This window comes from Sceloporus occidentalis, unplaced genomic scaffold (genome assembly GCF_023333645.1).
Source record: "Sceloporus occidentalis isolate IW3139 unplaced genomic scaffold, rSceOcc1.0.p SCAF_3, whole genome shotgun sequence".
Lineage (NCBI taxonomy): Eukaryota > Metazoa > Chordata > Lepidosauria > Squamata > Phrynosomatidae > Sceloporus > Sceloporus occidentalis.
Window position 1 is genome coordinate 223570863 of NW_028316983.1, and position 11968 is coordinate 223582830.

Here is an 11968-nt window from a genome sequence, read left to right on the forward strand (position 1 = left end):
AGCTTGCCCTCTGTTTTATCATGCAAGTCATAGGCACGTTACAGACACGCCAAAGGGGCGTGTTAGGGTTGAGAAGGAGCGTAACTTCCTGACACCCCTCAACCCTAGTATGGACTGAGTCCGTACAAAATGGTGGCGGCCATCCACATGGGGGGCCACCATTTTGACGTTGCGGACGCATAGCATCCGGACGTCACGCGGCAGAAGTGACGCCGCGAGTGCATGACTAGCACCTTGCGGCGCCACTTCCGGGGCCCAGAAAGAAGCTCCATTTCGGTTCTTCTTTCTGGCTGCGCCTGGGAACCGTGCGGTTTGGCCGCTGTGGTTCCCGGATGCAGCAACCGGCGGCGGCGGCAGACCGCCCATTTTGGGCAGTCTGTAATGTGCCATATTTTAAAAGCTGTTGAACAACACCAGCCCTAGGTCAGACCCCTGTGCCACCTCACTACACCTGAGCCTTGAAGGAATCCTCCTTTGTTTGGAGGACATCATTGTATGTGCCATGTGACCTGTTATGTATCTTTTAAACTGCACATGTACAGCAGCAGCGATGACTGCAGCCATCCCATTTCTCTGGCTGCATCTGCCCATTTTTTCAAAACTGGAAATGAACTGGCAGGCATTTCTGGTTTTCAAAACAAAGAAACAAAAAATGTTTTTTTGGAACCTTCCCCACCTAATAGCCTTAGAATAGATAATTTCCTACCCCAATGTCTTCTAGGGCTGTGATTATCCCATGGGGGCAATTTTTGGCAAAGGGAAGCTCAAGAGGGTGCCTATTAGGATATACTGAAATCATGGAAGCAGACTGAACAGTTCCCAGCCCCCTCTAAACTATCCTGTTGCCCTCATGTACAATGGAGGACATTACCAGTGCTGTAATAAAATTCAACTGCCAGTCAAATTTACTTACTCTACTGAAGGATGTCTTGAGCTTGCTTTACTCCATTCATACAATCCTTCAACTATTAGAAAAGGAGGAGTGGGAACAGACAGATTGCATGATGGACCACATCAAACCAGTGGCATCACTAAGGTTGGTGTCACTCAGTGAAGTAACTCATGGTGATATCCCCTCTATTGACCTTGTCCCATACTACATCATACAGAATCTTTAATAATTTTTTTTGTTTTTTTTTAACTAATGTTACTCATCAGTTGTAATTCCCATATATCACTGAATGTAATGGCAATAGTTGTGACATAAACAACCTTTAATTGACAATTGTATATGCACAGTCTAAATGTATTTACATATACATGGTTTCATGTTTTTAAGTGAAAATTTGGTAAGGTGTGATGTTTTAAAGAAAATTTTAAAAGAATTTCCATCTCTTCATCATTTTAAAAGGACACAGTTGGCTGTCACAGCCCATTTCTGCCAAAAGGCAGATGTTTGGGGAGTAGTGATGTCACCTGCCCTTTAAGGTGTCACCGCCTCCCCGTCCTACAATGACATTACTGGATCAAATGCAGACATGTTAGCTAACAGTGGGCTGTTCAAAATGTTTTATTTGTGTTAGTCTAAAGGGCCATTCAGACTCCCTTTTGTACCGAATTGTAACCCAGAAGTTACAAAGTCAGAAGTTCCCATTGGCACCGGTTTAAACACATCCAAATTAGGATTTTACACACCCAAACCAGGGCAAATCCTCCTTAGAGCGTTTTTTCCAAAAGTGGATTATTTCCCGTGTCTTTTAGGAAAACCCATTTCTTCCCTGCTGCCAGCAAATGTGAACTTGGCCCCAGTCATGATTGGGTCAAGTTCAGGGGAGGGATTTAGGTCAGAGGGAGGACAGTGGGTGGAACATGCCTCCCCTCTCGCACCGGTCGCTTTGCAAGCGGCATTTTTAAAAAATTCTGTATGTGTGTCAGTGCGAATGCTTGTGGAAGACGATTCACAAGGAAGGCTAGATGGCATTTTGGGGTGGAAAACAGAGGCAGGGCAAGGAGATCCAAAGAGGAGGGAAGGATAGATGGCATTTTTGGGTGGAAAACGGAGGCAGAGCAAGGAGAGCCAAAGAGGAGGGAAGGATAGATGGAATTTTGGGGTGGAAAACGGAGGCAGGGCAAGGAGATCCAAAGAGGAGGGAAGGATACATGGCATTTGAGGGTGGAAAACAGAGGCAGAGCAAGGAGATCCTAAGAGGAGGGAAGGATACATGGCATTTTGGGGTGGAAAATGGAGGCAGAGCAAGGAGATCCTAAGAGGAAGGAAGGATACATGGCATTTTGGGGTGGAAAACAGAGGCAGAGCAAGGAAATTCAAAGAAGAGGGAAGGATAGATGGCATTTTGTGGTGGAAAATGGACGCAGGGCAAGGAGATCCAAAGATCATGATCAGGTCAAGTTCAGGAGAGGGATTTAGGTCAGAGGGAGGGCAGAGGGCAGAACATGCCTCCCCTCTTGCAGGCAGCTCTCTCTCTCTTTCTCTCTCTTTTTTGTAATTTTATTTTTGACAAATTATGTGAATACTTGTTCTACAGTTGATACATATTGATAGAATATGTCTGCTTGTGCTACATTTCTCTTTCGTTTGCTTGCTGCCGGCACGGCAGGTCACTTTGCAAGTGGCTTTTTAAAAATTATTTTTTTGTGTGTGTATTATGCCAATGCTACAATGCGAATGTTACAAATGTTTCCCTTTCAATTTGGCAAATTGATACAATGTGTGAATGCTTTTGCTACATATGTGTATGTAAAGAGGGGTGGCATTCTGGGGTAGCAATCAGAGGGAAAGCAGATGCAGAGTTGGCATTCAGGAAGGGAAGGGAAGGGAGGAGGTTCCAAAGAAGAAGAAATGCTGGGCTGGAATCGAAGGGGAAGCTAGAGGCTGGCATTCAGAGGGAAGGCTGTGGAAACCTATGACTTTGGGGGAGTCACACTCTGTCAGCCTCAGGGGAAAGGCAATGGCAAATCTCCTCGGAATCAAGAAAACACCAGGATGGGGTTGTTTTAGGGTTGCTATAATCTGTAATGACCCAAATACACACAACACACACACACACCTGGAGGTTTTTAAATTTGACAAGTTGACAGAATATGCGTACACTCGTGCCAGTTTTTTTAAAAAAAGGAGGGGGGAAGCACCCATTTGGTTGACCAATGGTGTGACGAAAGTGGAAGTGAATTTGATTGACAACAAAGGAGGCTCCATTTTAAAGTGCTGCTGCAAATGTGAACTTCAAAAGGGCAAATTGCCCCGATCAAGGTAAAGGGTAGTGGGCACTTGTAACTGGGGTGATTAGATATGGGGGCAACTGGATCTACCCAGTTGTATCCAGGGCAAATGGGCTAGTGAGAATGGGGCCTAAGATTTATTCCTTTCCCGCACAGACATAATTTACCTGCCAGTGAATCAGCTCTCAGAACAATACGATAGAAGTTGCCCATCTCAATCCTGTTGCTCACATTTTCAATGACCTCTGCATAAGTAGCTTATTTATGTCCTTGTTCTCCACACATTCATGGCCATCTTTTAGTGTTTTTCCTGTTAGCTGCATACACTGTATCTTTTAAAAATGGATTCATCTGATTCTCCAATGACATGTGAATTAAATGCTGCAGCATTAATTGTAAGAGACAATGTTTAAGGTTGCTTGAAATTTCGTTATTCTTCTTCACACACACATAAGGCACATGAACAGAACACCTCATCAAGCCAACGTCTTCAGGCTAACTATGAAGACTATTTTAGTGATGTATTGGTACTGGGTAGAGCTGTAGGAAATAAAGATTGCACATTTCAGTAGAAGACTGTAGCCAGCTTTTTACAATGTGCCACAACAAGCACATAACAAATGACTTCTCTGAAAACATGGGTGAAGTGATAGAGATGTTAATTTAATTGCCTTTGCATATCTTAAATGTTGTGCGTTCTTGCTGATGCTGCAGTTCATTTTGAGACATTGTAAAGAACTGCAGATGGATTTAATCAGGAATGATTGCATTAGCTGGGGAAATGGGAGTGGATGGTCTTCAGACTAAGTTGTTGTTGTTGGTGGTGGTGCTGCTGTGTGCTTTCAAGTCATTTCAAATTTATGGTGACACTATTGCTAAGGGGCTTTGTTGACAAGATTTGCTCACATGAGGTTTGTCATTGCCTTCTTTGGAGGCTGGTACAGGGTGACTTGCCCAAGGTCACCCAGTGGGTTTCCATGACTGAGTGGAGATTTGAACTGTCATCTCCACATAGAAGAATGAAAGACTGAAACTTGTACCTTTCTAGCTAGTGTGCAAATGTTTAGCCAGTGCATTGGACAGTCACATAACTTAGCAACACATGACAGCAATTGATGTTGTTTCTATAAAAATGGTTGAAGAATGATAATTGCTTGAATAACCTGTTTTATTAAATTTAGCTATAATAACTTGTTAAACATCTTTTTATTCTAAGAAAAACTTGCTCTGTCTATTAAGATATATAAAAGTTAGAAGCAAAAAGAAGCAACACAATATATACTATAATCTACCTTAAATCCCAAAGAACCTCAGGTCCCCTGGCATTAGGACAATATTTAAAGGTAATCTATGATCATGTTAAATGTACAGTGGACCCTTGTTATACGCTGGGGTTTGGTTCCAAGGTCCCCCGTGTATAACAAAATCCATGTATGCTCAAGTCCCATTAAATATAACGACATAGCAAAATGGTGCCCCTTATAAAAAATGGAAAATCGAGGTAAATTTATACTTTTTTTGAACATTTTCAAACCGTATATGCTTGAATCCGTGTATAAAAAATCAGTGTATAAGAAGGGCCGACTGTATGAGAGTATTGTCTTAAACTGATTTTGGCCCGTTACAAACGGGCATAAAAGTACGTCCTGGGGATGTACTAGGGTTAGAAAGGGGCGTCACTTCCTGATGCCCCTAACCCTACTACGGACCCAGTCCATACAAAATGGTGGCGCCCGTTCCACATGGGGGCCGCCATCACGATGTCACGAATGCGCTGCCTCCAAATGAGGCGGCATGGACGTGACGTCGTCTCACCGCACGAGGGCGCCTAGAGTGCCCTTTCCACGGTGCAAGAAGGAGCTCTGAAACGGATGGCTGCACCAGAGACCCAGAGGAGAAAGGGGCTGAGCGGCCCCTTTCTCCTCCTCCCTGCTGTCGCCGGGTGTCCTTGGGGCTTGAAGCCCCATGGACACCCCTTTCCAGGCTGCAGGGAAGCGGCCTTTTGCCGCTTCCCCGCAGCCTGGAAAGCGTCGGACTGGGGCCTTGGAGGCTGCCGTTGTGGCAGCTGAGGCCCCGATACAGCGGGGAAAGGGCTGCTTACAGGCCGCCCCAAACGGGCGGTCTGTAACACGCCTCTGAAAAGGTGATAATGTTGAAGCCAGGTGAGCCTCCCTCAGTAGGAAGAACAAGAGCATTCCAACTTTCTCTCTTGTCATCAAATTCCAAGCCACTATCAAGAGATGTTTATGTAGTAAAATTAACAAAGAAATGCAACATAATATAGTAACAAATATGCTTTTAACCCACAACTAATATGTTTTTTTCCAGAAGTAATCCACAATTTAAATATATCTAGCATTAAAAATATTTACTTCCAGGTTTGTTTGTTGCTGGTGGTTTTTTTGCCGGGAGAGAGGAGGAGGAGGAGGAGGAGATAGCTTTAAACTTAAAATAGTGGAATTAAATTTTAAAAAGAAACACTATAAAATTTGGGGAAAAGGAATTGCATTCCATTACACACAATTTCACTTGGATTGGGGGAAAACAGGTTAATTATCAGCAAGTATGCATTGATCCAGGAAACCTCCATAATTGAGATTATCTGTTAATTGATATGCGCAGGCAATGTTGACTTATTGTTTTAGGGATCTCTTAGGTGTTAGAAGGTACATGGTGGTGGAAATCCATGATGCTGGTCCTGTGTTCAGGATACAGGGAGTCTTATTGCCTGACAAAAGGAAGCTGAGAGACAGCAAGAGACAAGCATCTTTCTCCTTGCCTCTCTGCATGCTGTTGTAGCACTTCCATTCTCCTTCCAGAGGCAGCCATCATGGACTGCTAAAAGGGCAAACGAATGTGTCTTAGAGCAAATCAAACCTGAACTTTCACTAGAAGTCAACTAAGGTTGTCGTAGTTTGGATGTATCATGACATGACTCACTGGAAAAGATAATAATGGCCCGATTTAGACGGGCCTTTGAAGTGCCCCTGTCACGTGTTAGGGATTGACCAAGGATGCACTGTCCATATTGGCCTCACCCCTAGCACATGATGGGGGCGTCAAAATGGTGGTGCCCTGTAAACACGGGTGCCACCATTTTGATGCAACGGACGCATAGCATCCACACATCGTGTCGCACTTGTGATGTCACAAGTGTGCCATTTGCACACTCAGGCGTCGCAAGTGCGACGCAAAAAGAACCCGCTTTTTGTGGGTTCTTTTTTTGCCGCCGGGAAGCCTCACCATTTGGCAGCTGAGGCTTCCTGCTGGCAGAATTGGAGGCGGCGGCAAACCACCTTTTTTGGGCGGTCTGTACCCTGCCATAGATAAGTAAAGTCGAGTTTGTAGGAGCACAGGAAGACTGTGGATTGATTCAATCAATGAGGGCATGGTCCTGAGTTTGCAAGACTTCTGCAAGGCAGCTGCTAACTGGGACTCCTAGAGATCTCTCATTCATAGGGTCACCATAAGCTAAAGCTAAGGGCAGATAATAATAAACAGCAATACTACTATCAATATATAGATGGTTTTTTTAAAAAAGATGGTACAGAAGATCCCAGAGAGCCAGTGTGGTGTTGTAGTTTAAGCATTAGCCTAGGACAGAGTTTAAGCATTAGCCTAGGACCAGGGTTCAAATTCCCACTCCACCATGCAAGTCACACTCTCAGCCTTAGAGGAAGGTAATGTCAAACCCTCTCTAAACAAATCTTGCTAAGAAACCCTGTGATAGGTTTGCCTTAGGGTTGCCATAAGTCAGAAACACCTTGAAGGCACACAACAACAACAACAACGAGAAGATTTCACTCAGGAGTCTTTGATGTTAAATCAAAAGTTTGATGGGAAAATAAATTGCAATGAAATTAGCAGTATTGATTCCATATAAATCACTTTAAAATCCTAGGGTCTATGGCTGCATGCAACCACAAAGATAATTTTTGTGTCCCCCTAAGCATCCCTGCCCCAGAAATCCATTTAACTTCCACAGTTAAAAGGAGGAGGATAATCCTGGGCTACTATGAAGATCTGGAAACACAGGATCCTGGAGGGCATTTTAGTGCAGTAGAAACTAGAAGAAGCTTCTTTTTTAAATCTGGAAGTGATGTTCAGGTTTGGAAGGATGATGCAGTCCAGGAAGAGTCTTGGTCCAAGTTTCTCAGAGCTTGCCTGTCGCAACATTCATAGAGTACTTTCATGAACCCCCCCCCCCCCAAAAAAAAAACCCATAAGCATATCTGAAGAGTCTTCATGGATCAATAATCAGGCTTTAGGATTTACTATTCCTGGATCCTCATTGCAATTGTGGTCAGCCACATGCTTCCAGAAATCTCATAAACAGAGGCTGAAGAAGATAGGGTTTTTTTGGGCTACAGGTCCTATAATCCCTCTGCCAACAAAGCCAGTGACTATGCTAGTCAGGGGATTCTGGTAATTGTCATCTCAAAAAAACATTGTTGCTTAACAGAGTAGAGCTTTTAGCTGATGTTGCCCCCCTAGCAACAAATATTCTTCTCTGATAATGGTGAATCAAAATAAATAAATAATGAAATTCTACGGAAGCAGATCATGTGTAAGAGTAACATTAAATCTCGAAGTTGCTTTCTTATGCTTAAGTTGTGTCCCTGTAAATTCTAAATAATAGTAGCAGTTATTTAGTGTTTAATGTTTATTTGGATTCTTTCAGTGATGATACAATCATCTCACAAACCATTTTCCTGGAAATTTCCTTTTGAGAGCTTTCATTATTTTTAGGGGACATCTACAACATGTAGCACACATTTAAGGCTAATGGTAGATAGATTTATTGGTAGAAAGGAGTGCATTGGTACTGTAACATGTAATTGGTCTATAAGTTTCCTTTCCTTGGGTTGTGTATCATTATTTTTAACTATCTCAAACTCTTCTTTAGTTTTGTTGGGAGAGGACAGGAACTAAATGTGCAGTGCTGAAGGATACTTCTGACAATTATCCAAACATAAAATGTGGCCTTTTTGATGTGTGAGCAGCAATTTTCAACTGGCAGCGTAGGATAGGGGCTTCATATCATTTGCAATTGTCAGTGTTCCTCCTATACTCAGAAATAAGTTTGACTGAACATAAAATCACTTGCTTCCAAGAAATCACATATAGAATTAGGTTGTAAAGCAAAGAAGCAGAAGAGTGTTTGGGTTTGTGGGAGGTAAAAAATGATCTCCCCATCAGTCACTTTGTGGGCTGCTTGCAGCATTGCCAAGTTGACTTGGCCGACTGTAGAATATGCATACTGATTTTAGTGTGCCCCAGTGCTGTGACTCTAATACACAGTCATTTCTTACATAGTGTTACCTGAAACTAACTTGTTAACTGACATCACATTGACTTTCACTTATAGGGACTGATGAATAAGGGCCCTCCAGGTCACCTTGTTATCAACAGCTTTGCTCAGGTCTTGCAGACTCAGTGCTGTGGTTTTCTTGATTGAGCATATCCATCTGGAATGTGGTCTTCCTCTTTTCCTACTGCCTTCTACTTTACCAAGCATTCTCGTCTTTTCTAGTGAGTCATTCTTCCATAATGATGACAGTTTCAATTTAGTCATCTTGGCATCTGAAAGAGTTCAGGTTTGATTTGCTATAGGACCCATTTATTAGTCTTCTCCTCCAGCACCACATGTCAAACAAATATATTTGCTTACTGTCAGATTTCTGCAATGTCCAGCTTTTACAGCTGCACACAGAAATTGGAAATACGATAGCATGGACAACCCTAACTTTAGAATTAGATAATGATGTATCTTTACACTTCAGGATCTTCTTTAGTTCCTTCATAGCTGCCCTTCTAAATCTAGCCTTCTTCTGATTTCTTGACAACAGTCTCCAATCTGATTAATGATAGAGCCAAAGTATAGAAAACCTTGAACTATTTTAATATATTATTGTCTACTTTAAAGTTATGAAAATCATGTGTGATCATTATTTTTGGTTTCTTAATGTTCAACAGTAAACACGTCCTTGCACTTTCTTCCTTGAGTTTCTTCAGTAGACATTCTAAGTCTTTTCTATTTTCTGATAATATTATAGTGTTATCTGCATACCTTAAATTGTTGAAGTTCCTTCCTCCAATTTTCAGACCTCCTTTCTCCAAGTCTAATGCTGCTTTATGTATGATGTATTCAGCACACAAGTTAAACAGATAGGGTGGTAAAATGTAGCCTTTCCTGACCCACATGCCAATTGGAAACCACCAAATTTCTGTATATTCTATCTTAACAGTAGCCTCTTGTACTGAGTACAGATTACACATCAAGAAAAATCAAATGTTGTGGCACACCCATTTTTAAATGAGTGGTCCACAGTTTTTAATGGGATGGGAAGGGATTATTTTTGTAATGCTGAGATCTGTACAATCAAAGGTTTTGCTATAATCTATAAAGCACAGGTTGGCTTTTTTTAAAATTCTTTGGTGCACTCCATTATCCAATGTATGTTTACAATATCTTCCCCAGTGCCTCTTCTTTTCCTAAACCCAGCTTTGACACCTTATATTTCTTGCTCCTTATATGGCAAAAATCTTTTTTGTAGAATTTTGAGCAACATTTGCTTGTGTGGGAAATTAGTACTAGGATCCCTGATGTCCCCTTTCTTGGTGATTGGGCTATATATACAGTGTTTCGAATCTGCAGGCCATTGTTTTGTTTTCCAGATTTGTTGCCAGATTTTAGTTTGTATTAGAGAAGATTCTGTCTCTGTAGACTGAAGCAGCTGCATTGGTATGTCATCTGTTTCTGGTGATTTATTTCTCCCAAGTGCTTTGAGTGCAGCTTCCATTTCACTTTTTAAAATTGAAGGTTCGTCTTCACCTGGTTCTTTCCTGAATGAATCTGTGATATGCTACCAACTTCTTTTTTCTGTTAGTCTCAAAGATACTACACGACCCCTTTGCATACTTACCCAGATTAACACAGCTATGACTTTGAATTCCTCATAAGGGTTTGAAAGGTACTTTGGAATCTTAAAGTGCTATAAAATTATGAGTGGTGTGCTTGTTAACCTTTTTCATATATAAATGGGAATAGGAGCTCACTGGTGACCCAGATTTAATACAAGAATTCACCATAATGCAAGCTAACACTTAGTGAGTATAGGCATGTAAGGGTTGCTAACTTAAGTGATAACTCTGAAAATATACACCAGTTAGAGACCTGGAAGGGCTTATTTTTATGGAATATGTCAGGACTAAAAGTACAAGATAAAAGTCCTTTACACATATTGAATTTAATCCATGGAGATGACATGGAAGTACCTGTAGCATATATCCTTTATTAGGCACTATCTGCAATAGTGAAACCCACTTTTTACTGCTTCAGTTATTTATTTATTTATTTAGGTATTTATATCCTGCCCTTCAGCCCTAATGGCTCTCAGGGCGGCTTACAATTATTATTAATCAGACAGTTCCCTGCCCTCACGCTTACAATCTAAAAGACACGACACAAAAGGAGAAAGGAATGGTGGAGGGAAAGGGGATGAGGTCCAGTGGTTCTTCTCTCCCTCTGAGGCCTGGACCAAGGCAGATGGATTGGAGGGACGGCTCTTCCTTCTTCCAGGCTAGTCCTGATGGAGCTGGACCTGCCTGGTGAACTCCCTCTCAGGCCGGTGGATGGCAGTTATGGAGGGCGGAGTCTCCTTCCTTCAGGCTAGTCCTGATGGAGCTGGACCTGCCTGGTGAACTCCCTCTCAGGCCGGCGGATGGCAGTTATGGAGGGCAGAGTCTCCTTCCTCTCAGGCCGGTGGATGGTAGTTATGGAGGGCGGAGTCTCCTTCCTCTCAGGCTAGCCCTGATGGAGCTGGACCTGCCTGGTGAACTCACTCTCAGGCCGGCGGATGGCAGCTATGGAGGGCGGAGTCTCCTTCCTCTCAGGCCGGCGGATGGCAGTTATGGAGGGCGGAATCTCCTTCCTCTTAGGCCGGCGGATGGCAGTTATGGAGGGCAGAGTCTCCTTCCTCTCAGGCTGGTGGATGGCAGTTATGGAGGGTGGAGTCTCCTTCCTTCAGGCTAGCCCTGATGGAGCTGGACCTGCCTGGTGAACTCCCTCTCAGGCCGGCGGATGGCAGTTATGGAGGGTGGAGTCTCCTACCTTCAGGCTAGTCCTGATGGAGCTGGACCTGCCTGGTGAACTCCCTCTCAGGCCGGTTATCATATTAAGATGATACCCTGAGGAAGCAGCAGTTCTTTGAAATTCAGGAACAGTTACTTGGTGTTATTCTGCATTACAGTAAATTCAAGGCACAAGCTTGCCCTGGTTTAATTAGAGAAGCCCTTCATTAAAGATGCTTGGGGACAAAGAACAACAATGTCACTATGGTTTTTCTATTTATTCATACAAAAACGTACATTCTTCTTTTCCTTTCCAAAAAGGAGTGTCTCAAAGTTGCTTGGTAAATGTAAAACAGGCATCAAAATAAAAACAATATACATACAGTGACATAGAAAGAAAGAATGCAGAGAACAAAGACCAATAATACATAAAATTAAGCAAGAACAGCAAGTTTGCTTAACTTAAAATACATTCAATGATCAGCAGAAGACAGAAAAGAAGATATCCTAACCACTTGGGCAAGGTATTCCATGCTCAGATTACCACCACAGGGAAAACACTCTTGCCCATTGCTATTACCAACCATGCCCAAGAAGGGAATGGCAAATGTGCAAGAAGTGCAACAGCTGATGTCAACTTTAAAGGTAATAACTAGGACCTAGAACCTCAGCTGAACAAAACATGCTAAGAAAACCTCATGATAGGGTTGCCTTA